The sequence below is a fragment of the Eumetopias jubatus genome, unplaced genomic scaffold (assembly GCF_037043125.1).
Source record: "Eumetopias jubatus isolate StellerSeaLion01/CBP00866 unplaced genomic scaffold, mEumJub1_p1.0 scaffold_17, whole genome shotgun sequence".
Lineage (NCBI taxonomy): Eukaryota > Metazoa > Chordata > Mammalia > Carnivora > Otariidae > Eumetopias > Eumetopias jubatus.
This window is the reverse complement of record NW_028274823.1, coordinates 27,034,905-27,056,829: the sequence shown is the minus strand read 5'-3', so window position 1 is coordinate 27,056,829 and position 21,925 is coordinate 27,034,905. Positions and strand designations below refer to the sequence as shown.

Sequence of the window (21,925 nt, the reverse complement as noted above, 5' to 3'; positions counted from 1 at the left end):
AGGTCAAAATCTAGAATTTAGGGGAGCCTGGGTGGCTCAGTTGGTTAAGCCTCCAACTCTTGGTTTCAGCTCAGGTCATGATCCCAGGGATCCTAGGATCCAGCCCCGAGACAGACAGGCTCTGCACTCAGCAGGGAATCAGCTTCTATGCCTCTCTCCTTCTCCCTCTGCTCCTCCCCTTGCTCGCGCATGCTCTCTCTATATATAAAATAAAGAAATTTTTTTTGAAGATTTTATTTATTTATTTGACAGAGACAGAGCAAGTGAGCGTGCACAAGCAGGGGGAACAGTAAAGGGAGAGGGAGAAGCAGGCTCCCTACTGAGCAGGTAGCCCAACGTGGGATCATGACCTGAGCTGAAGGCAGACGCTTAACGAACTGAGCCACCGAGGTGCCCCTAAAATAGAAATCTTAAAGAAAAAAAAGTCTAGAATTTAAAATAAAAGCAAATGATAAAACTCATATCCTAAAGCATCTGTATTTCCCCAAGTACATTCCCTTGAATAAGGATAAAAAATAACATGGGCACCTGGGTGGCAGAGTCAGTTAAGCCTCAGATTCTTGATTTCGGCTCAGGTCAGGATCTCAGGGTCCTGAGATTGAGCCCTGTCTGGGGCTCCACACTGGGCGGGAACCTGCTTAAGATTCTTTCTCTCCCTCTGCTCCTCCACAATCCCCCCACCCCCCGCCTCCAGTTCATACTCTCTCTCAAATAAATAAAATCTTAAAAAAAAAAAAAAAGCCCACTACCCAAACTCTTTTCTCTTTTGCATTCTCATCAGCAATACACTGGAGTCTGTGTTTTTAATTTTAGTCATTCTAGTGGGTCTGCAGTGGTATATTATTGTGGTTTTAATTCATATTTCCCTAATGACTAAAGATGTATAGCATATTTTCAAGTACTTATTGGCCATATCTTTTTCTGTGTGAAATAGCCATTCAAATCTTTTGCCCACTTTTTTCTTAAAGATTTTATTTATTTGTGAGAGAAAGAGAAAGCACAAGCAGAGGGATCGGTAGGCAGAGGAAGAAGCAGGCAGAGGGAGAAGCAGGCTCCCAGCTGAGCAAGGAGCCAGATGCGGGACACGATCCCAGGACCCTGGGATTATGACCTGAGCTGAAGGCAGATGCTTACCCGAATGAGCCACCCAGGCGTTCCTTTTTGCCCATTTTTAAACTGGGTTTGTTTGTCTTAATTATTATGCTGTGAGAATTCTTCATACATTTTGGATGTAAGTCCTTTATTAGATATATATATATTGAAAATATCTTCTCCAGTCTGTGGCTTGCCTTTTCATTTTCTTAACGGTGTCTTTCAAATAGCAGAGTAGTTTTGCTTTTATTGTAGTTGTTCTGATGAAACACAAGTGATCAATTTTGACTTTCATGTTATGTATTTTACCTAAGAAATTTTTAGCTAATTCAAGTTCACAAAGATTTTCACCTACACTTTACTTTTATATTTAGGTGTAGGATCCATTTGTGTTATTTTTTATATATGGTTTGAGGTAAAGGTCGAGGTTCACTTTTTTTCTATATGAATGTTCAGTTGTTCCATCCACTGAATTACCCTGGCCTCACTGCTGAAAATCAATTGACTATATATGCCTGGGTCTATGAATTTGCTATTATGTTTCACGATCTGTATACGTCTATCCTTACACTAATACCACACTGTCTCCATTACCATAGGTTTACATAAGACTCAAGTATAATTTTTGGTGATTTAACTGTAATAACAATCTTTTCCTATTACTATTAAAAAATATTTCATAGAAATCAAATGAAAGACTATATTACATGTCCAAATATCGCACATACAAAAACTGTGAATATTAGAATTCTTTTCAAAGTACAAAATTTATCCATTTATTTCTAAAGATAGCAAAGGAAAATAAAATCTAACTGATTTCATTTATATGATCCATGCATCTCAACTGAACTTGCTCAGGGGTGCCTGGCTGGCTCAGTCAGTAGAGTGTGGAACTCGATCTCAGGGTTGTGAGTTCAAGCCCCACACTGGGGGTAGAGCTTACTTTTAAAAAATAAATACATGGACAATTATAAAAGCAAATCTTAAGGGCACCTGGGTGGCTCCGTCGTTGGGCGTCTGCCTTCGGCTCGGGTCGTGATCCCGGCTTCCTGGGATCAAGCCCTGCATCGGGCTCCCTGCTCTGCGGGAAGCCTGCTTCTCCCTCTTCCACTCCACCTGCTTGTGTTCCCTCCCTGTCTCTCTCTCTGTCAAATAAATAAATAAAATCTTCAAATCTTAAAAAAAATGAACTTGTTCATTTATCTATTCAGACAGTATGGGAATTGCCCCAGTGGCTCCTAGAAATAAAGCTAAAAGAGTATCTTAGCCCTTACGGTATCCTTTGGTTTATACAGATCGCTTTCTAACTAACCAATTCTAACACATACTTCACCATATGGGAAAAATTAGCACTGATTACTTTCTAAGAATTTTGACTGCACCTTGAAATATAGTTCTTAAATCTACAAACCAGTTTTATAAACAATCACGTGGGGGCACCTGGGTGGCTCAGTAGGTTAAGCAGCTGCCTTTGGCTCAGGTCATGGTCCCAGGGTCCTGGGATCAAGCCCCGCATCAGGCTCCCTGCTCAGCGCCTGCTTCTCCCTCTCCCTCTGCCACTCCCCTTGCTTGTGCTCCCTCGCTCTCCGTCAAATAAAATCTTTAAAAAAAATAAATAAAAATTAAAAAGCAAACAATCATGTGTACAAGACTGACAAATATTACCAGCATGTGTGATCATCTTTATCATAAAAATTGTTTAACTACAGGTTTATAGCCAGTGCTTAAAGGAACGAAAAAATACAAACCCTAAAGAGGCAGTCCTTTCATAATTTTTCCATTTAAGAAAGTTCAAAATTCTAGTGATAACATGAGAGGTCTAAAAATAATACAAAATTATTATGTCCATGGTTGTTCTCTTTATTCAATAATGAGGTTTAAAATAGCAGGAAAATGGGCCAATTTTGTTTTGCTCACAATCAATACATTATTAGATTAAAATAAATTATAAAAATGGGGCTCTGAAACTACTTCAAAATTTCTAATAGAACCAAGAATTAGAAAAAGAATTAAGAGCTTCCAGAAAATCAAAACTAAAATTTTACTGATTTTTGAAAAATTTTTGAGATCTATGTCCTACTTAATCAAAATCTGAAATTAACCAGGTCTAGTTATGCTTGAAGGTTAGGAATGAAATAGTATGCAATCATTAAACTTCATTTCACCTATTAGAGTGGTAGCAAAAAGAATTTCCGTAACAATCCAGACTCAGGTATAAGAGACATTAAAAAAAAAGGACAATAAAAACCTTAACACAAAACTATTTTATATTGCAAAGTAAAAAGAATAGTGGATTCTACTCAAAATTACTTTTTGCTTACACTTCCCAGAAAGAAAATCACAAGCCGCTTTTCACTCAATCTTTCACACCATTTTCCAAAGGTACAAATTATTTGAAAATGCCTTTGAGTTTTTAATTTCACTCATTTCTATGTAAAATTCTTTGGTAAGATACCACTGTTTGTTTCCAATCTTCATAAATACTTTCTACAGAAAAACAAAATGAGTTTACCACAGAGTCAAGAGAGTGCTAAAAGCTCACTGAATTTCTACTAGGAGTATCCATCCTCAACGCTGTCTTTCAAAACAGCAATAGTAACTTTACAGTAGATTACATATAAGACATTAACAATGTAAGCTTTCAGCTAAATTTCTTTTCATCTCTCCTTCTACCTTCCCTGTTGGACTGGTAAAACTGCTTATTAATCTTCCAATTCACAGATAACTAGAACATCTCTTTGCTGAGAAAAATGAAGGAAAAAGAATAATAAACTCACCCTTCCTTAGACATTCTCAAAGATCTACTTCCTCTGGATGAGAATACAGGATCAACAAACAAGCTTCACTGATCTCTTGAGAACTGTAGCTCATTTGTTAAAGCACAGAGAACTCAGGCCCTGAGAGGCCCAACAAATTTGGGCACAATGCCGAACCCTAACCAGGCAATATCTCAGTGACCAATAACCTCAGCTTTAAATACTTGAAAACCTAAGAATAATAGAATAAAACTGGAGGGTAGAAAAAATAACTAATGGTCTGAAATGTTTAAGACTGGCCAGTTTAGAAAGGCGACAATCCAAATGGCAAGTTCCCCTAAGAGACAGGAATCGTTACTGGCAAACACACAGAAAAAGCAAATTTACCCCCTAATGAGGCCTGCCAACAGTATGCAAACAATGTGAGTTTCACAGAATGGAGCGGCCCTAGTCAGTCCAAATCATTTTTAGTTTACTCTGGGAGAGGGGGGAAAAAAAATCAACAGGATAAATAATACTATGTTTTAATTCTCAATTTAGTTATTTCCTCCCTTAGAAAAATGAACAATGTGAACTACAGAAGAAGGAAGTATTTATATACCGATTATATTACAGGAGGAACATAAAGTATTTCCACACCGAGGTCTTTTTTTCTGATCATTTAAACTGCTTTTAAAGAAAACATCTGTGTTCACAAATATTTTACTCAATTGCCTGAAAATTCCAGCTCATGGGGAAAGAAATTTACAGATCTCTGGCATATGCGGGACAAAAATCCAGAACATTCTAAAGGTTAATTCCAAATCTCAGAGCAAGTTGGAAGTTTGAAAGAAAAACATCTGCAACATTCCTACCTCCTGACCTATATAATGTATAGGGATTATGCAACAAGGGGAAAAATAAACAAGTGTGCTAAAGTCTAAGAACACTGAAATGACAGGTATATCCTAATGGTGATTCAAATTAAAAATATACATACCTTAAAGAAATACTACACAAATTAAAACAATTCTCTCTTTAAATATTACCTAAATATTTTACTAATAAAGTTTCTATTAGCCATTAAAATGTGTAGTTACCAATAACTAAAAGCAGTATATCTGAAACTAAAATAACACTGTATGTTAAGTATACTTGAATAAAAAAATTTTGTAAATAAAGCACTATCTAAATACTATAAATTTCAAGCTAGAATTATTTTCAGTTTATTTAGAAAAGCAGTACTGTATAACGGAAGGAGAATGAGCCCTGGAGCAACTAGGTTTAAATTCTAGTTTCTCTACTTTCTGGCCCTGGAACCTTGAATAAGTTACTTACCCTAAACCTCAGATTTTTTATCTACAGAAGACAGGTAACATCTGGTAGGGTTGTTGTCTGTCATTTTTGAGCAAAGAACTATTATAACTTCAGATGTGAGGGTACAGGAAAGCAACTGTGATGCTTGTCAAGCATTATCTCACCAAAACATCTCTTGGGAAATACTTTAAAAATCCCATTCTCAAATTGTACATGAAAATGAAGGACTTTCACAGACTCTCCTCAACCCAAATTCCATAAATACAAGAATACAAACAATATGGAAAAATAATCCTTAAAACTGCCAATTTCCCATGGCTTCCCGGGATTTTCAGTATGTGGCTCAGTGTGGTGGAAATAAATGTAATTACTAGTTTAAGGCTTTACTACTCACAAAGAGAAAGGAAAACAACAATTCTCACTTGAACAAAGGGTATACACATTTACATGAGCTTCCTATGCAAATGATAAAGCACTGAGATGATTAGATCTTTCAAACTCCATTTATATAGTCAAGAAATATTCACTGAATCTCTATGTGCCTGGTACCTATAATACAAAGATGAACATGGCAGTCTGAAACTGTGTAATTACAGTATTAGAGATATGCACAATAGAGAGATGCATCTATATTCTCTTGGCTGAGTCTTACTGAGGGGCAAAACGCCCAAGTTGTTTTTTTAAACTGACAATGTGCGGGGCACCTGGGTGGCTCAGTCAGTTAAGCCTCTGCCTTCAGCTCAGGTCATGATCCCAGCGTCCTGGGATGGAGCCTAAGGACCATCTCCCTGCTCAACAGGGAGTCGGCTTCTCCCTCTCCCTCTGCCCCTCCCCCTGCTCTCTCTCTCTCCTCTCTCTCAGATAAATAAATCTTAAAAAAAAAAAAGAAAAAGAAGAAAACGAAATTAAATGGAATAATGCAAAATGCTAACCTAAGGCCCAGGCTCTTAACCACCATGCTAAAAGATTAGCAGGTGTTAATCAGGCTAAAAGGAAAAGAGTGAGTGGAAAACATTTCAACAGAAGAGTAACTATGAATGAAAAGCAGCATAGCAGACATTATGATGTATGAAAAACCCTAGACTCAGTTCAGAGTTAATGAAATACAGAGTTGAGGAAGAATCTAAATAAATAAATAAATAAATAAGAAATAAAATGTATTGAGAAGGGACTATAAAGATGATCTCCAAACCACTAATCACCTAAGAGAGAGGAGTGAGGGTGAAAAGGTAAATGAAGAGGAACTGAAAAGACATTTCAGTCCGTATTTCTGTACTCCTGAATATTATACAGTAAGAATTTACTTGGATGTCACCTAAAGATTTTTAAACATTGTTAAAAAATAATTAAGAGATTAAAATTTGGGATTATCGTATTGAACTGAAATGGTTTAACTTCTGAATGGATGCATTAACAATTAAAATTCTCTTTTAAAAAGCCTTGAAAGGAGGGGGTTGGAAGTAGAGCCAGGATGTACTTCAGGTCTTGACTCTTAAACCAAAGTTCTTTAAGATTTAAATGTTTCCTATATAACTGGAAACTATAAAAAGTAACACAGCATATTTGATAAAAGATTCCAAAATGAAACTCTGAAACAAAAAAATTATAAAAACCTAAATTTAAAACGTGATAGATTCGGGTCAGACCCAACTAAAAAGAGAATTAGTGAACTAAAAGGTAAGTCTGAAGTACCTTCCAGAATGTAACACGGAGAGAAAAAAGGACGGAAAATACAAGAGAAAGAATGAGAGAAGAGAGGACATAGTGCTAAAGTCTAACATATGTTTATTAGAATTCAGAAGGAGAGGATAAAGACAATAGAGTAGGGACAATATATGAAAAGATAATGACTGAGAATTCAGAAAACCAATTGAAGACAAGCATAGTATCAAGAACTCAAATGAAGGGTGCCTGGGTGGCTCAGTCGGTTAAGCGACTGCCTTCAGCTCAGCTCATGATCCTGGAGTCCCAGGATTGAGTACTGCATCGGGCTCCCCACTCAGCGGGGAGTCTGCTTCTCCCTCCAACCCTCCCCCCTCTCATGTGCTCTATCTCTCATTCTCGCTCTCTCAAAAAAATAAAAATCTTAAAAAAAAAAAGAACTCAAATGAATCCCAAGCAAGATAAATAAAACAAATCCAAAGTTTATTAGTCTCCAACTTGAGAAGGAATATGTATGAGAGTGACACTTTTGATATGCCTTTTGCATAATTTTTTTAAGATTTTATTTATTTATTTGACAGAGAGACACATTGTGAGAGACGGAACACAAGAAGGGGGAGTGGGAGAGGGAGAAGCAGGCTCCCCGCTGAGCAGGGAGCCTGATGTGGGGCTCGATCCCAGGACTCTGGGACCATGACCTGAGCAAAGGCAGACGCTTAACAACTGAGCCACCCAGGTGCCCCACCTTTTGCATAATTTTAACTTTAATAACAGATATAATGTGATGAAACAGGACGTATTATTAGGTAATAATATATATTAAATGATAATACAATTAAATCAGTAAGAATGGAAAGAAAAAAACAAAAACAACAGGGGTGCCTGGGTGGCTCAGTTGTTAAGCATCTGCCTTAGGCTTGGGTCATGATCCCAGGGTCCTGGGATTGAGCCCTGCTTTGGGCTCCCTGCTCAGCGGGAAGCCTGCTCCTCCCTCTCCCACTCCCCCTGCTTGTGTTCCCTCTTTCGCAATATCTTTCTCTGTCAAATAAATAAATAAAATCTTAAAAAAAAAAAAAACCACAATTGAAAAGCAAACTAACAAATGAACCTAATTATACTGCATCCAACTACCCTAACCACACTGTATAGAAAAACAGCAAGAAATAACTAATCCAAATAACTTAAAACAAAAAACAAAAAACAGCATTTGATTATATACCATTAGTCACTGGTAGGGTAAGTAAGAAAGGAGAAGTACTGCAAACAAATCCTGACCTATTTAAAAGTTTGTTATGGTATGAACAAAGCAATTATGAAACTACTGTACATGTATTATTAGATTGAGCAAATGAGTAAATATGTTGATGTTGTGAAGAGCCAGGGTTCTTGCTACAGAACAACAGATAATTTCATGCAATGAAAGTAAACAAGAAAGAACCTTCTTGGGAGAAATTGGAATTAGAAGCAATTAGAAGAACTCATGATTTCAAAAATATGTGTAAGAATGTGTACTCAGTGAAAATAACTAAGAAAGGTAAAGACATCTCTGTGGGGATGAATAGTTGGCTCAGTCAGTTAAGTGTCTGCCTTCAGCTCAGGTCATGATCCCAGTGTCCTGGGGTCGAGCCCCACATTGGGCTCCTTGTCCAGCGGGGAGCCTGCTTCTCCCTCTGCCTGCCGCTCCCCCTGCTTGTGCTCTCACTCTCTCTCTCCACCCTCTCTCTCTTTGGAAATAAATAAATAAAATCTTAAAAAAAAAAAAGACATCTCTATGATACTCCACCCAAAATAAGAAGAACATACTTTCTTGTCAAGTACATACAGAAGATTATACAAGATAGGCTATATGTTAGCCCATAAACCAAACCTCAATAAATTTAAGAGGACTGAATCATACAAAATATGTTCTCCAAATATAATGGAATTGGCACAAATCAGCAGCAAAAAGCATCTGGGACATTCACAAATAGGTGAAAATTCAACAACACATTTCTAAATAACCAATGGGTCAAAAAGAAATCACAAGAGGAAATAGAAAATTCTTAGAGATCACTCAAAACAAAAACAAAACATATCAAAATTTAGGGGATGCAGCAAAAGCTTACTGATAGGTAAATTTATAGCATTAAAATGCATTTATTAAAAAAGAAGAGGGGCACCTGGGTGGCTCAGTCAGTTAAGCAGCCAGCTCTTGATCTCAGTTCAGGTCATGATCACAGGGTCCTGGGATTGAGCCCCACATCAGGCTCTGTGCTCAAAGGGGAGTCTGCTTGAGGATTCTCTCTCTCCCTCTGCCTGCTCACACATGCTCTCTCTCTAAAATAAGTAAATAAATCTAAAAAAAAAAAAAAAAAACAAGAAGAAGAAGAAACATCTCAAAGCAATGACCCAACCTTAAACCTTAAGAAATTAGAAGAGAGCACATTAAACTCAAAACAAGCAGAAGAAAGGAAACAATAAAGATCAAAGATAAACAAAGAAAATAGAAAAACTGGTGGAAAAAATCAGTGAAACAAAGGTTGGTTTCAACAATATAACAACATTTAGCTATTACAATGAAGAAAAAAAAAAGACTCAAATTACTAAAACCAGAAATGAAAGCAGAGAATACTACTGACCTTAAAGAAATAAAAACAAATATAAGGGAATACTATAAACAATTGTATGCCCACATAATAGTTAACAGAAATAAAATGGACAATTACCTAGAAACACACAAACTACCAACACTGACTCAAAAAGAAACAGAAAATCTGAATAGATCAATAAGTAAAGAGATTAAGTCAGTAATAAAAAAAAAATCTTCCAACAAATATGAAAACTGAGGGGCGCCTGGGTGGCTCAGTCACTGGGTATCTGCCTTCGGCTCAGGTCATGATCCCAGGGTCCTGGGATCGAGCCCTGCATCAGGCTCCCTGCTCCGCGGGAGGCAGGCTTCTCCCTCTCCTACTCCCTCCCCCTGCTTGTGTTCCCTCTCTCGCTGTGTCTCTCTCTGTCAAATAAATAAATAAAATCTTTAAAAAAAAATGAAAACTGATAGCTTCACTGGTGAACTCTATCAAATGTTTAAAGAATTAACAACAATCCTTATAAACCTCTTCCCAAAAATGGAAGAAGAGGGAGCACTTCCCAGATCATTCTATGAAGCCAGTATTACATCTTTTTTTTTTTTTTTGAAGTAGACTCTATGCCTAGCATGGAGCCCAACATGGGGCTCAAACTCATGACCCTGAGATCAAGACCTGAGCTGAGACCAAGAGTCAGATACTCAACCAACTGAGCCACCCAGGCGCTCCAAGCCAGTATTATATCTTGATACCAAAGCCAGATAGGACATTACAAGAAAAGAAAAATACAGGGGCACCTGGGTGGCTCAAGTTGGTTAAGCGACTGCCTTCGGCTCAGGTCATGATCCTGGAGTCCCGGGATCGAGTCCCACATCGGGCTCCCTGCTCGTCAGGGAGTCTGCTTCTCCCTCTGACCATTTTCCCTCTCGTGCTCTCTATCTCTCATTCTCTCTCTCTCAAATAAATAAATAAAATCTTTAAAAAAAATTGGTTAAGAAAAGAAAAATACAGAACAATATCCCTTATGTAGATACAAAAAATCCTCAACAAAATACTAGCAAACCAAATCCAACAAAGTACAAAACTACATGATCATTTCAACAGACACAAAAAGGCATGTGACAAAATCCAACACCCTTTCATGATAAAGACATTCAACAAACTAGGAACAGAAAGAAATCTCAAACAATAAAAAGGAACTTCCACAACCTAATGAAGGACAGCTATGAAAAACCTGCAGCTAACATCATACTTAATGATAAAAGGTTGTAAGATTTCTTCCTAAGGTGAGGCAAAAGAAAAGGTCTGTGACTGAGCAATTGCACTACTGGTTATTTACCCCAAAGATACAAATGTAGCGATCTGAAGGGGCACCTGCACCCCAATGTTTATAGCAGCAATGTCCACAATAGCCAAACTATGGAAAGAGCCTAGATGTCCACAGATGAATGGATAAAGATGTGGTATATATATATGCAGTCATCAAAAAAATGAAATCTTGCTATTTGTAATGACGTGGATGGAACTGGAGGGTATTATGCTAAGGGAAATACGTTGGAGAAAGACAATTATCATATTATCTCACTCATATGTGGAATTTAAGAAACAAACAGAGGATCACTGGGGAAGAAAGGAAAAAATGAAACAAGATGAAACCAGAGGGGCGCCTGGGTGGCTCAGTTCTTGAGCGGCTGCCTTCGGTTCAGGTCATGATCCCAGGGTCCTGGGATCAAGCCCCACATCGGGCTCCAAACTCAGCAGGGAGTCTGCTTCTCCCTCTGCCCCTCCCCCTGCTTGTGTTCCCTCTCTCACTATGTCTCTCTCTGTCAAATAAATAAATTAAAAAAAAAAAGATGAAACCAGAGAGGGAGACAAACCATAAGAGACTCTTAATCTTAGGAAACAAACTGAGGGTTGCTGGAGGGGAGGGGGGTGGGGGATGGGTAACTGGGTGATGGACATGGGGGAGGGTATGTGTTGTAATGAGCACTCGGTATTACTTAAGACTGATGAATCACAGATCTGTACCCCCGAAACAAATAATACATTGTATGTTAGATAATTGAACTTAAATTTTTAAAAAAATAAAATATGCAAAATCCTAAAAAAAAAAAAAAAAAAAGAAAGAAAAGGATCTCTACTCTCACCAGTTCTATTCAGTACTGTACTGGACATTCTAGCCAGAATTAGGCAAGAAAAAAGGCCTCCAAACTGGTAAAGAAGTAAAACTATTCTTATTTGCAGATGACATGATCTTATATATAGAATCACTAAAGAATCCATAAAACTATTTGAGGCAATAAACCAAGTTGAAGAATACAAAATCCGTATATAAAAACCAGTCATATTTCCATAAACTAGGAAAGAATAATCCAAAAACAAAATTAAGAAAACAATTCCATTTACTATAGCACCTGAAATCATAAAATACTTAGGAATAAATGTAACAAAAGAAATATAAGACTTATGCACTGAAAACTACAAAATACTGTTGGAAGTGACTAAAGAAGATCTAAATAAATGGAAAGATATCCCATATTCATCAATCACAAGACTTAATATTGTTGAGATGGCAATACTCCTCAAATTAATATAGATTCAATATAACCCCTATCAAAATCCCAGTTGGCTTTTTTATAGAAATTAACAAGAGAATCCTAAAATTCTTACGTACATAGGTGGACCACAGAATAGCCAAAACAATCTTGAAAAGGAAGAACAAACCCGAAGGACTCACATCATCATTTCAAAACTCAACACAAAGCCATAACAATACTGTGTAGTACTGACCTGAGGATAGACAAACAGATCAGTAGGATAAAACTGGGAGTCCAGAAATAAACATACACATCTATGACCAACTGATTTTTGACAAGGGCATCAAGATCATTTAATGTGGGAAGAATAGTCTTTTCAATAAATAGTGCCAGAATAACTGGATATTCACATGCAAAAGAATGATTTTGGATCCCCATCTTGTACCATATAAAAAAACTGGATCAAAATGGATCAAAAAACCTAAATATAAAACATAAAACTATAAAACTTTTCGGGCACCTGGGTGGCTCAGTTGGTTAGGTGGTTGCCTTTGGCTTAGGTCATGATCTCAGGGTCATGGATTGAGCCCCACATTGGGCTCCTTGCTCAGCGGGGAGTCTGCTTCTCCCCTGCCTGCCACTCTCCCTGCTTGTGCTTGCTCTCTCCCTCTCTCTCTCTCTGTCAAATAAATAAATAAAATCTTAAAAAAATAATAAATTTAAAAAACTATAAAACTCTCAAAAGAAAACATTAAGTGTAAATCTTTGTGACTTAAGATTAAGCAATGGTTCTTAAATGTAACACTAAAAGCACAAGCAACAAAAGAAAATATAGATAAACTGGACTTCATCAATTTTTTTTTAAAGATTTTATTTATTTATTTAACAGAGAGAGACACAGCGAGAGGGAACCCAAGCAGGGGGAGTGGGAGAGGGAGAAGCAGGCTCCCTGTTGAGCAAGGAGCCCAATGTGGGACTTGATCCCAGGAGTCTGGGATCATGACCTAAGCTGAAGGCAGATGCTTAATGACTGAGCCACCCAGGTGCCCCTGGACTTCATCAATATTAAAAAAAAAAAAAATTGTGCTTCAAATGACACTACCAGGGAAGTGAAAAGACAATCCACAGAATGGGAGAAAATATTTGAAAATCATGTAGCAGACATAGGTTTGGTATCTAGAATATATAAAGAACTTATACAACTCAACAATTAAAAAAAAAAAACCTAAGAAATGGCCAAAAGATCTGAATAGACATTTCTCAAAAGAAGAAAAGCAAATGACAAAAACTTATAAACTGCTCAACATCATTAATTATAAGGAAAATGGAAATCAAAATCACACTGAGATACCACTACTTGCACATGCTAAGACAGATCTTAAAAATAGCAAATAACAAGTGTTACTGTGAGGATGTGGAGAAATTAGAAGCCTCATCAACTGCTGGCAAGAATGTAAAATGATGCACCTACATGGGAAAACAGTTTGACAATTCTTCAAAATAAGTTAAACATAAAGTTACCACATGATCCAGCAAATCCCACTACTAGTTATATAGCCTAAAAAACTGAAAACATGTCCACGCAAAACCTGTACACCATGGTCATAGCAGCATTATTCAAAACAACCAAAAGATGGAAATAATCCAAATACTAAGCAACAGATGAATAAACAAAATGTGGTATATCCATATAATGGAATATTACTCAGCCATTAAAGGAATTAAGTATTGAGTCATGCAGCACATGGATGAATCTTGAAGACATTATATTAAGTGAAAAAGCCAGATACAAAAAATACCATATATGATTCCATTTATATAAAATGTACAGAACAGTCAATTCCATACAGACAGAAAGTAGATTAGTGGTTACAAAGGGCTGAAGGAGGAAGGAATGAAGAGTTATTTTTAGTAGATAAGGGATTCCTTTTTGGATTGATAAAAATGTTCTGGAATTAGTGGTGATGACTGCACAATCTCGTAAATATACCAAAACCAATGAGTTGTATCCTTTCAAGTGTAAATTTTATGGTATGTGAATTTTATCTCAATAAAAAAATTACATTTTTAAAGTTAAGAACATCTATTCATCAAAAGATTAATTATTGAGGGCGCCTGGGTGGCTCAGTTGGTTAAGCGACTGCCTTCGGCTCAGGTCATGATCCTGGAGTCCCGGGATCGAGTCCCGCATCGGGCTCCCCGCTCAGCGGGGAGTCTGCTTCTCCCTCTGACCCTCCCCCTCTCATGCTCTCTCTCTCTATCTCTCATTCTCTCTCTCAAATAAATAAAATCTTAAAAAAAAAGATTATTGAGAATAAAAGGCCAGACAAAAACTGGAAAAATCACAAATATCTCATGTCTACAAAGTATGTACAAAAACTCATATACAAATGTTCACAGCAGCATTATTCATAAAAGCCAAAAAAACAGAAACAACCTAAATAGGGTTTCCACTAAGGAAACAAAATGTGATATATCCATACAATGGAATATTATTTAGCAATAAAAAGGAATGAAGTACTGATACATGCCACAAGGATGAACCTTGAAAACGTTATACTAAGTTAAAGAAGCTAGACACAAAGGACCACACACTGTATGATTCCATTTACATGAAATGTCCAGAATAGGCAATTCCATAGAGACAGGATTGCCAGGGGTTGGACAGAGAAGAGAATGGGGAGTGAGTAATAGTGAGTACAGTTTCTTTCTAGGGTGATGAAAATGTCCTGGAATTAGTGGTGATGGTTATTATACCACTCTATCAATATACTAAAACCCACTGAATTGTAGGGGCGCCTGGGTGGCTCAGTTAGGCATCTGCCTTCGGGTCAGGTCATGATCCCAGGGTCTTGGGATCGAGCCCCATGTCAGGCTCCCTGCTCAGTGGGTAACCTGCTTCTCCTTCTCCCTCTGCTGTTCCCCCAGCTTGTGCTCTCTCACTCACTCTGCGTTAAATAAATAAAATCTTAAAAACAAAAAAAAACCACTGCATTGTACACTACCACTTTATGTTATAGGAATTATAATATAAGCTTTAAAAAGCTGGGTTTTTAAAAAAGAATATATATAAAGACAAGAAGACAATCGAATTAGCAAATGACTTAAATAAGCAAGTCACAAAAGACGACATCCAAATGGCTAGTTAACATATGAAGAGGTATTAACCTAATTATTCTTCAGAAAAATACACATTAAAATCAAAATGAGATGCATTACATATCCACCAGAGTAACTTATAAATTAAACACACAAACAAAACGTTAATATTACAGCATTGGTGACACTGCTCTCATGCATTATAGGTAGAACTGTAAATCACAACAATCACTTGGGAAAATTATTTTTCAGTATGTACTAAAACTAACCAATAAACTTATAGCCTAGCAATTCCATTCTTGGTAGAAACCAAGAGCAAAGAGTGCATATATCCACCAAAGACATGTTCAAGAATGTATATAGCAGCATTATTCTTATTTTCCCCAAATTAAAATACAATAAAATTGAACTTTTGGGGTGTATGTGTCTATGAAGTTTAATATATTTACAGATTCATGAAAGAACCACCACAATCTGAAATCAAAACAGTTCCATCACCCCAAAAAACACACTTCCCCTCCTCTGGCAACTCCTAGAACCCACTGATCGCTTCTCCATCACTATATAGTTTTGTCTTTGAGAATGTAATATATCCAACAGTATGCAACCTTTTGAGATTGCCTTCTTTTTTTGTCTTTTTTTTTTTTAAGATATTATTTATTTGTCAGAGAGAGAGAGAACACAAGCAGAGGGAGGGACAGAGGGAGAGGGAGAGGCAGACTCCCCGCTGAGCAAGGAGCCCAATGTGGGACTCGATCCCAGGACCCTGGGATCATGACCTGGGCCGAAGGCAGACGATTAATCGACGGAGCCAACCAGGTGTCCCAAGACTGGCTTCTTAGACTCAGCATTATGTCCTTGAGACTCATCCAGGTTGCTGTGTCATCAATAGTCTGTTCCTTTCTCCTGAGTTATATTTCTTTTTTTTTTTTTTAAGATTTTATTTATTTGAGAGAGGGAACACAAGCAGGGGGAGTGGGAGAGGGAGAAGCAGACTTCCCGCCGAGCAGGGAGCCCGATGCGGGCCTCCATCCCAGGACCCTGGGATCATGACATGAGCTGAAGGCAGACGCTTAATTACTGAGCCACCCAGGCGCCCCTTCCTGAGTTATATTTCACTGTAGGTATACTGCATTTTACTGTTGAAGGATAATTGGGTTGTTTCTAGTTTGAAGCAATTATAAATAGAGATACTATAAACATTACTCATGTAGTTTTTTGTGTGAACGTAAGTTTTCATTTCTCTAGGGCAAACATCTAGGAGTAAGATTTTGGGTCACACGCTAAGTGTCTCTGACTTCATAATAAACTACCAAACTGTTTCTGCAGAATGGCTATACCATTTTGTCCTTCTACCAGCAATGTATGAGAGTTCTAGTTGCTCCATATCCTTGATAATATCAAGTATTGTTTTATTTTAACCACTGTAATAGGCATATACACTATAGTTTTAAGGCATTTCTCTAATGGCTACTGATGTTACACATGTGTTTTTATGCCATCCATATATCCTGTGTAGTGAAGAATCAGTCTTTTGCCCATTTCTTCATTGGGTTGAATTTAAACTTCTTTATACATTCTGGATACAAGTCTTTTATCAGATGGGTGACTTACAAATATTTTCTCAGTCTGTAGCAGCCTTATACTTAATAGCTAAAAACTGAAAAAAGCCCAAAGGTTCATAAACAGAAAATGGATGAATAAATTGTGGTATGCTCATACTACAGAATGCCACATAATAATAAAAAAGAATTACCAATACACACAAAAATATGGATGAATCTATCTCTCAGATATTACTCTGAATAAAAGAAGCTCTACACAAAGAGCCTTTGAAGGTGAAATATGCTATCTAAATATGAGTAACATTTCCTCAAATTGTGTTTCTTATTACAGGATTTCATTAAATCAAAGATCTGCTATCTCTTCTCTCTCTCCCTTGTCACCACCATCCCTTTTCTATTTTACTTTAAGGCAGGTTTTTGGAAGAAGCATATAGGGAATGGTGGCAGAGAAACAAACTGAGAATGTTTTAGGAGCCAGCATCTTCTTCTGAACAATAAAGTTTAGAGAATTTGTATTCCATAAATTTGTATCACCACGAATTATGAAAAGCACTTATATCTAGAAGACACAAAGAATACATATGATGTAAAAAAAAAGGCATGTGACTGAATTTTTTAACTTTTTATATTGAAATAATTACAGATTCATATCAGTAATAAGAAATAATACAGAAAGATTCCACCTTACTGTTCACCTAGTTTCCCCCAATGAAAAATCCTGCATAAATATAGTACATAATCACAACCAGGGAATCGATATTGACACAATTCACCAACTTTATTCAAATTTCCCAGTTTTACATGCACTCATCTATGTAGAGCCTTTGTGTAATCATCACTAGAGTCAAGACACAAAACAGTTCCAATCACAAGGATTCCTTTTTTTTTTTTTTAAAGATTTTATTTATTTATTTGAGAGGGAGAGAATGAGAGATAGAGAGCACGAGAGGGAAGAGGGTCAGAGGCAGAAGCAGACTCCCTGCTGAGCAGGGGGCCTGATGCGGGACTCGATCCCGGGACTCCAGGATCATGACCTGAGCCGAAGGCAGTCGCCCAACCAACTGAGCCACCCAGGCACCCTAATCGTTTTATAGCTATGCCCACCACCCTCCACCCACCCCAATCCCTAAACCCTTGCCACCATTACTCTGCTCTCAATCTCTAGAATTTTCTCATTTCAAGAATGTTATAGAGATGGAATCATATACTAGGTAACCTTTTGAGATTGGCTTTATTAACTAAGCATAATTTTCTTGATATAGCGAAGTTGTATCGATAGTTCAATCCTTTTTATTGTTGAATAGTATTCTATAGATCTAATGTTTTAGGCAAAATAAATAGGCTAAAAAAAAAAAAAACCCTACCAGCCCCTGAATCTTCAGTTGTCATTCCTTAGGAATGTGAAATACTAATCAAAACATTAGAATGATATAATAGCAAAAAAAGTTTTAAGAGTTCTGGTAACTCTACCTCACTCTTCTTATTCTGACAAGATATATGCCATCTGTAGATTATTTAAGGAACACAGCTCCTTGACATTCCCAAGGACCTATATTTTCCATGTGATTTTGAATTTGTAAGATGGCTACTGAAATCTTAACTTACCCATTTTTTGTTTTTTTTTTTTTAAGATTTTATTTTATTTGAGAGAGAGAGAATGAGAGAGAGAGCATGAGAAGGCGGAGGGCCAGAGGGAGAAGCAGACTCCCTGCTGAACAGGGAGCCCGATGCAGAACTCGATCCCGGGACTCCAGGATCATGACCTGAGCCGAAGACAAGTCGCTTAACCAACTGAGCCAACGCAGGCACCCCTTAACTTACTCATTTGAATACGAGAATCCAAACTAAAATGACAGGTTAATTCAGCTTAATCAATGACACAACTAAAAACCTGAATGACATTCATGTGATATCCATAAGTGGTTAAGTGACAAAGAAATTAAAATTTATCAAATTGGCAGCCTCTCTCTGTATAAAACCTAATACCTGTTTTTTATTTGAAGTTAAAAAAAAAACATAACTGGGCGCCTGGGTGGCTCAGTTGGTTAAGCGACTGCCTTCGGCTCAGGTCATGATCCTGGAGTCCCGGGATCAAGTCCCACATCGGGTTCCCTGCTCAGCAGGGAGTCTGCTTCTCCCTCTGACCCTCTTCCCTCTCGTGCTCTCTCTCATTCTCTCTCTCAAATAAATAAAATCTTAAAAAAAAAAAAAACATAACCACTTCTAATTCTATCAGTGTGCCAAGCTACAGATACCACAAAATACTTTTATATATGTACCCAAATTCCTTTTTATTAACTTTAAACATATATAATTTAAAACTTTGATTAGAGAAGAAACTATTATTCAACAAGTTTAAATAACCACTGGTATGGCTTTGGAAGTGTAAATTTCAATTAAAAATTTTGGGTGGGGTAAATATATAAAGAACTTCAAAGACAAATTGATTGCAATGTCTTTTAAAATAAGGCAAGAGACTGCTTAACTAAAAATTCACAAGCCCAATTACTTATCAAATTTCAGTTCAACATGATAAAAACCACTGCTGAATTCATAAGCTGCATTCATAAAGAAAGAACCAATTCACTTACAGAAATTCTTCTACACTATAATCATCAAAATAAAGGAAAAAAACAAATACCTGACTTCAGCATCCTGGGTACAAACATGGACAGCAGATGGAAAATCTAATTGTTCCATTGTTGGATATGGTAGATACAAATTCTGCTCTATTTTGATCACTGTCAGATTCTGGTGTTAAACAAGAAACTATTTAGGAGATAATTGTCTAATTTGCCTCCTTCAAGCCACTGTAACACCCGAGCAGCTCAGCCTACCTTCTGACCATACACCAAAACTATTCCAATGAAGGGTTTGGCCTGATGATTATCCTCAGCCTAGAAGACTCAACAACCATAATAAGGAAATGGAAAAAGATCAACAGTCATACCTTCTGAAAACCAGTTTCTTAATAATGACTCATGACCATCATTTTTAAAAGACTAATATTAGCAAGAAAAAAGCTGGAAGTTAGATGTTTATTTACTTAACTAAAAATATTTAGCTTCTTCTAAAAAGGAATTCTAAAGCATCACATACAATGTAGTTTATGACAAATGACCATCATAGTAACCAATGATAAATTACCAACTCCAATAAATGTCTTAATAAAAAGCCCCAGAAACAGAATATTCTACAAATTGACTTAACTATAAAACTAAGATAATTTCCTTTTAAATGGTTTCTATTAAAAATTTTTAACTAACAGGGGCGACTGGGTGGCTTAGTCAGTTAAGCCTCTGTCTTCGGCTCAGGTCATGATCCCAGGGATCATGGGATCGAGCCCCGCATCAGGCTCCCTGCTCACAGGAGGCCTGCTTCTCCCTCTCCCACTCCCTCTGCTTGTGTTCCCTCTCTCGCTGCCTCTCTGTCAAATAAATAAATAAAATCTTTAAAAAAAGTTTTTTTTAATTAACAAAAGCAAATACCTGCAAGAATTCAAGAACCCAAATTTTACATTAAAAGGATATTCTGCAATATGCTACAACATGGATGAACCTTGAGAACATTATGCTAAGGTTGTCACAAAAAGACAAATACTGTATGATTCCACTCATATGAAGTACTTAGAGTAGTCAAAATTATAAAGACAGACAGTATAATGGTGGTTGGTTGGCAGGGGCTGGAGGAGGGGAGAACGGAGACTTATTGTTTAATAGATATATATATATAGTATCAATTGTAAAAAATGAAGTTATGGGGACGGATACTGGTGATGGCCGCACACAACAGTGTGAATATACTTACTACCACTTAAGTATACACTTAAAAACAGTTAAGATGACAAATTTATGTTATGTATACTTTACCACGATAAGAAAAAAGAAAAAAAAAGTTTTAAATGACCTAAAAATTTAAATCCCTGAAGGTGTTTTTCCTACTGTTTCTACTATTTCAGATTGCACTCTACCATATGAAGAAAGTAGGGTGCAGAGCCAGTCTAAAAAATTTTCCAGGAAATATCATTCTAAATGAGTCAGAAGCATTCAGGCTATGACATATTAAATACAATTATGACACCTGATGTGTACTAGATGGTCTCTCTTCATTGCATAATTCTGGCCCTTGTTTCCACTGATAAATATCTTACATCATAGCCAAATGTATGTAGCATAAAGACAAACAAATAATTGAGTAAGTATAAAATACCAAATATTTCCTCTTTCCTTTAGCTTAGAAACAAATGAGTAATTACGAGTTGCTATAGATTCCTGGAGTTCCCATGCAACTTTTTAGCACTACCAGTACACCAGCATTTCTACTTATGCCTTGCTTTCCCAACATGGGAGGCAGAGATAGTTCTAACAGGGCCCAGGTCTTTCTATTCTATTAATTTATGGAAAGCGTAAACCTCTAATTTCTAAAAACAAGTGATTTCTAAATGCAGGACCTACTTCCACATATCTTAGCTACTAGAGATTAGGCAGAAACAGCCATTTAATTCAATCTATTTAAAGTGACAAATAAGTGGCACCTGGGTGGCTCAGTCGGTTAAGCATCTGCCTTAGATGCTCACTGGGGAGTCTGCTTCCCCCCGCCCCTCCCCCATGGCTCATACTCTCTTTCTAAAAAATAAATAAAACTTTTTAAAAAAGTGACAAATAGGGGCACCTGGGTGGCTCAGCTGGTTAAACGACTATCTTCGGCTCAGGTCATGATCCTGGGGTCCTGGGACTGAGCCCTGCATCGGGCTCCCTGCTCAGCAGGGAGTCTGCTTCTCCCTCTGATCCTCCCTCCTCTTGTGCTCTCTCTCTCTCAAAAAAATAAAATCTTAAAAAAAAGAGTGACAAATAAATTCAAAATATTTACATTTTAAACTTTTTAAAGATTTATTTGAGAGAGTGAGTGAGTGTGAGCAAGGGGAGGGGCAGAGAGAGAGAATCTTCAAGCAGACTCCCTGCTGAGCATGGTGCTCTATGTGGGGCTCAACCTCACCATCCATGAGATCATGACCTGAGCCAAAACCAAGAGTCGGGCACTTAACTGAGCCACATTTTAAACTTTTTTTTTTTTTTTGGTGGGCAGCAAACCAAGGTTTATTGAGCGATAATAAAGTTATAGAGTGATGGCACAAAGCTCCCAAAGAGGGAGGGGACCGAAGAGGGTTGCCCACATTTTAAACTTTTAAAGGAAAAATGATTCAGAGAAAATGTTAAAGTCTTAATATAAGAAAATACTGCTAATACTGAGTGTTACCCACATTTGATCTAATAAAGTAGCCAGTAGACACAATTTAAAAAATCTATTTAAAAACTATAATCGAGGGGCGCCTGGGTCACTCAGTTGGTTAA

At 37.1% G+C, this 21,925-nt stretch overlaps 1 protein-coding gene across 2 annotated transcripts in view; it reads right to left on the bottom strand.

Annotated features, from left to right (window-relative positions):
* The window catches only part of NT5C2 (5'-nucleotidase, cytosolic II), a 90,670-nt gene that overhangs the window by 54,530 nt on the left and 14,215 nt on the right, over positions 1 to 21,925 (bottom strand). The gene's annotated exons all lie outside the window — the stretch shown is intronic.